The sequence below is a fragment of the Diuraphis noxia genome, unplaced genomic scaffold (genome assembly GCF_037042655.1).
Source record: "Diuraphis noxia isolate RWA-SAM2 unplaced genomic scaffold, SU_Dnox_SAM2 contig0003, whole genome shotgun sequence".
Classification (NCBI taxonomy): Eukaryota; Metazoa; Arthropoda; class Insecta; order Hemiptera; family Aphididae; genus Diuraphis; species Diuraphis noxia.
In genome coordinates this window covers 46370528-46376527 of record NW_028301713.1, presented here as the reverse complement: position 1 = coordinate 46376527, position 6000 = coordinate 46370528, and positions in this window count along the sequence as shown.

Genomic DNA, 6000 nt, shown 5'->3' with positions numbered 1-6000 from the left:
ATCAACTCAAACGCCAACACCGTAGGTGTCATACTGCCATCAACGGTGTGACATTAACCACTACCACAAAGCGGAAAGCACTGACGGACAATCAACCCTGGACCATAGGAGTGATTGTCGCACGGCCGCCGCATCATTTCTCACCGGACGCACAAACGTGTGAGTAATTATGATGTTATAATGTATATTTGTGTAGTTATTGTCTAATAAGGCCATCGGGTTCGAATGTGCCATAATAGTCATATTAATTCTCTATTGTCAATACGCTAACAGTAAAATCTGTTTAATATTAATACATATTATCTTATAATTAATATTTTATACTGATATCTTAGATATGGTATGTAAACAGTGTGTTCACGATATGAGGTACCACTTAATATTTCCTCTGGATGACCTTGGATTGAAATGGGATTTTCGGGAGGTAATAGGTTGTACCTAAATACACATTGTTAGGCAAAATTCAAATTTGTAACTCTCTCGGTACGCGCATGCGCAATATAACTTACTTTTTTTTAATGACAACCAATTTTTTTATACGGATTGAGGTGGTTAGAACACGATTCCGCACGTTCATTGTTCGATATTACCTTTTTTTTCTACCCAAATGCCGTATTGTATTCGATTGCGACGTTGCCGTGAGGAATACGATTCCGCACGTTTTTTCTTGTAACGTAAGATTGATACAATTAGTATATTATTTAGGCACCTGAACTTTTCTACTTCTTTACCACGATATTTCAAGTTCAAACTAATTAAAAATAAGATAATTTGGGTCTTTTGATAAAGTCGATAAAGTCGATAAAGATAACAATATACAACATTTCAATAATTATAAAATAGGTACATAAAAATATTATAAAATATCTTACATCTATTGGCTTTATGTATCAAAGGAAAAAAAGCGGGTAAGTCGTGTATGTCGCTCTGCTGTACAGTAGGTTACAAGTGGGTTACTGTAATGGATGGAATTAAATTTGAATCCAATGATATTATATCATTGTATAAAAAAAACGATTCTGAGCGAAGACGGTTTATCTGTCTAGGATATATTATAGATTATTAAAAATTTTCAAATCTTAGATTTAAAAAAAAAAATTTTTATGAATTTCTAGCTTAAAATAATTTCTGTATTTTCGTGATTTTTACATATGTTGTCAAAATTCAAACTTTGAATGCTTGTAAAAAAAAAATTGTGACTATATATTTCTTTTATTTTTCAATTGCTATAGTAAAAATATATAATGAGCCTTGTATTAAATTTTCAAATCTTAGATATAAAAGGAAAATGTTGTATGAATTTCTAGCATAAAATAATTTACGAATTTTCGTGATTTTTACATAATATGTTGTAAAAATTCAAACTTTGAATGCTTATTTTTTTTTTTTTTTCTTTATTTGAGATAAATAATCTATACCTTAGGGGCACAATAAGTTTATATGGTTAAAGAATTTACAACATGATACGCTTGACGTGAGAAGTCATCCACTAATGACACTCAAATTGATTGATTTTTTTTTTTTTAATTTTTTAAATTTTTTTTTTTTTTTTAGAATAATTAGTTAAACAACTGATACTCTGTAAATGATTAGTTGAGGGCAGGGGGGTGAGCAAGTAGGTCACGACACCATTTACGTTTTAAACGTCTGGGTGGGTTACCAGGAATAGTATGGACTGCAAGATTACGTATTAGCGGGTTGCTATTTGAGGAAAGACGATTGTGGAAGCGTTGGTAATGATCTATAGCTTCTTCATGTACCAGTTTCATTTTTAGATCAGTGTGAATAGTGTGGTTTGAGACGTAAGGAGGAGCGTTTAGAAGTTTCCTGAGTGCTATGTTTTGAAAAGTTTGTATTTTGTTTATATTTGATTTTTTTGCATTACCCCATAACTCTATTCCATAAGTCCAGACTGGTTTGATTAATAATTTATATATGAGCAGTTTTGAGTTGATATTAGTGAATTTGTTATTGTTAATAAATGTTTTAAGAAGGCGTAAACGAGCGTTTAAGTTTGTTCGTTTAGACTTAATATGGTGGGCCCAGGTTAATCTACGATCTAAAGTTAGTCCAAGATATTTAACTGTTTGTGAGTTTGGAATAGGGATGCCATGAATGGTGACAGCTGGGCAGGTAGGAGGTCTAAGGGTAAAAGTACAATGTATGGATTTGGACTGATTTATTTTCAACCGCCAGTTGGTGTACCATTCTTCCATGAGGGAGAGGTGATTTTGAAGATGGTGGGAGGCAATAACCGGGTCATTATTTATTGAGATTATAGCTTTATCGTCAGCATAGTCGGCGACTAGCGTATTCGGGGAGGTTGGTTGATCAGAGGCGTAGATGTTGTAGAGCACAGGCGAAAGAATTCCACCTTGTGGAACGCCTGCCGATATTTTGGCTATACTGGAGAGGGTTTCACCGAAACGAGTACTGAAATATCTGTCAGAAAGATATGATTTAATGATCAGGAAGTATACAGGATGTAAAAATTTTTTCAATTTGAAAAGGAGCCCATGGTGCCAGACCCTATCAAATGCTTGAGAGATATCAAGAAAAACGCAAGTACAATATAATTTTTTTTCTAAATCATAAGAAATTGCATCTACAACTCTATGAACTTGGTGGATTGTTGAGTGGGTAGATCGAAATCCAAACTGAGAGTTGGGAAGAATGGAATTCATAGTTAGGCATGGTAGAATACGTTTAAGTAAAAGTCTTTCAAGGATTTTAGCGAAAAAAGGTAATAGACTAATGGGGCGATAAGAGGAAATGGTGTCAGGAGGTTTATTGGGCTTTGGGACCAGAATAATAATCGAGAATTTCCAGAGGGAAGGAAAATATGAGAGCCTAAGAACAGAGTTAAATAGATGTGAGAGGTGGATGACCGCTTTTTTTGGCAGGCATCTGACAACTTCAGCAGTAATTTGATCAAACCCGGGAGATTTTTTGAGAGGGTATTTATCAATAGCATATTTAACTTCATTCGGAGTGAAGTGTTTGACAGGGAGAGCAACTGGTAGTGGGGAGTTTAGAAACTCTTCCACAGAGTTTATGTTATTTGGAGAGGCAATATCAGGGTGAGGTTGGAAAGTTTCAGATAGGTGGAGTTTGAACAGTTCAGCTTTATCTGTATCAGATATAGCAAAGCTGCCATCGTTTTTTTTTATTGGGACGTTAGGGGCTTTAGTTTTACATGCATTTTTTGTTGCTTTCCAAAGACTACCATCATTTGCAGAGAGATTAGTTAGAAAGCTTTCAAAAGATTTAGTTTTGAGTTTGACTAACAATTTTTTTAGATGGTTGGCTAATTTATTGTATTTTTGCTTGTGTGAAGGCAAGCGGGTTCGCTGGTAAAGAGCCCTTGACCTACGTTTTTCAACAATGATTTCACGAATGTGGACTGGTATAGCAGGAGTCTTAGAAAGTTTGAGGGAGATGACTGTAGATGACCAAGCTGCACTTTGAATGAGGTTTGTGAAATTGTAAACAGCTAGATCCAGGTCGTCATAGGATTTTAATTTAATGTTTAATTTGATTTGTTGGTCTACAAGGTCATGAAATTTGATTTTATTAGTAGTATGATTAAATAATTTCGGGGATTCCTGTCGAAGAGGAGGAGAGACATTAAGAGTTAGCAGTACTGAGGAATGGTCAGAATTTAAGTCAAGTATATTCTCCGTAGTACAGTGAATGTTGTTTGGGATTTTTGTAATGAAAATATCTAGAATATCTGGGTTTTTACGTGCTGAGGTCGGCCAATATGTTGGGCCTGGTGGAGCAAGGACTTTAAGATTTTCTCTAGTTACAAAATTATGAAGAACCTGACCACGCGGATTGTTTGCACGGCAACCCCAGGAATGGTGTTTTGCATTGAAGTCACCACCAATAATGCAATTGTTATGCACAGAGTTAAAGTAATTAGTAAAATTTTGAAACGTTATCTTATGTTTTGGAGGAGAGTAGACGGCCGCAATAGTAATAGGAATATTATTTAACTTTATGATTAGGGAACAGGATTGTAAATAATTAAAACAAAAATGTGGAAGAGGTTGAAATTGAATAGCATTTTTTATGAGAATAGCGACACCACCATGAGCCGTGTTATCAGGATGGTCGGTTTTTAAAAGCTTATACCCTGGTATATAAATGTTGGAGTATTTGGTGAGATGGGTTTCAGTAATAAGTGCTAAGTCAATGCGTGAATTGTAAAGAACTGTTTGGAGTTCGTTGACGTGATTTTTTATTCCATTTGCATTAAATTGTAGTATTAAAAGTGATTTATTTGTAGCTTTGTCTGACATTTTATTTAGCAAGAAGTTTTTCGATTACTTTGGTGAGTAGGGATATTAGAGGATTTATCAGTGATTTGAAATCCTCAAGGAAGTTTGTGATGGTAGAATTTAAATCAGGAGCGGTTGAAGGAGTTGGATTATTAGCTGACCTACCAGAAGTAGCCTGGGCATAGGTGGGGGAATGAGAATCGGGCTGAATTGGGTGGGTGTCATTTATTGGATGACTATCTCTAACATTTGTGGTATTAAATCTAGTGTTAGTTGGTACAAAGTTACTTTTGGTGTATGGTTTTTTGGCACGCTGGAGATCCTTGTATATGGAACAGCCTTTGTAACTTGCAGGATGATCGCCTCTACAGAGAGCACACTTTGGTGGATCGGAGCGTGGATTTGGACAGTCGGGGGACTTGTGATTTGAGCCACAGCGGACGCAGCGTGAAGGGTAACCGCAGTAGGTTTTTGTGTGACCGTATTCCTGACAGTTTGTACATTGGCTGATTGTTTTAGACTTGTAGGGCTCTTCGACTTTGATTTTCGTGTGCAACAGTGAGGACAGATGAAAGATTTCAGCTGACTTGATTGATGGCTCTAGATCTACGAAAAAGAGCGGAAGTGGAATTTTTGTTACTTTGTGGAGAACATTTGTAACACGTCTTATTTCAAACAAACGAACTTCTAGTTCTTCTTTAATTGTGTCTACATTAGTGGTTGGATGAAGGTTACGTATGACGACACGGAGTGGTTTATCTTGTTTGAGCTGGTAAGTGTGAAATTCCGCTTCTTGATCTTTTAAAAAGTGAATAAGTGCCCTGTATGATTCAGGATTCGATGTTTGAATTTTTAAACGGTCAGCAGACGTTTTGCAGAAGAAATTATCTACACCAATTAATTCAATTAGCGATGTACATAGGTCTAAGTAGTTTAACACGCCCCTTACAAAAATAGGAGGTGGGGGTTTGAAAACTTCGTCTGAGATATCATTGTTTGGTTCGTCAGGCAGCTGTTGAGAAGACGAGTTTTGGTCAGGCTCGTCAAGTTGATTTAGGATTTCAAACCGATTTGTTGATTTAAACAGTTTGGTTTTTTTTTTTTTAATATTTTGCGATATAATATTGACCTGATCGCTTGTCGATGAGGTTTGAGAAGATGAAGAGAGATTTCTTTACCTTGAGTAGCATGAGTAACATTGTCATTTGGATTTTTATTTGAAGTTGCGTCGTCATATTTGGTATTAGAAGCGTGAGGGTTTGACTTAATTGGCTGACTGGACGTTGTTGTTTTGCGTTGACCGATTTGCTGATTAGCTCTATTATTAATATTATTCATAATTAATTAAATTGCGGCGGCGGCGTGTGTTTGTTTTATCTAGACCGCCTGGTGGCGGTCGCAGATAAGGAGAACTCGTATGCACTATTGCGTAATAACGCAGTAATGTGAGTACGGCGAACTTATGTAAGGATTTTAAACGACGATTTTGGAGAACTTATACAAGCGACGTTGGTAAGTTTATCATAATAAAAACACTGCTAGTAGGTTGCGAAAAAAGAAACACTAAAGTACAACTAAGATTTACTCATTGTCACTGAACAGTGAACGCTAATGAGTGCGATTATATTAATTACGAGAGGAGCGCACAGAGACACGTGTGTATCGGATGGCTTCCACCGCGGAGATTGAATGCTTATAAAAAAAAATTGTGACTATA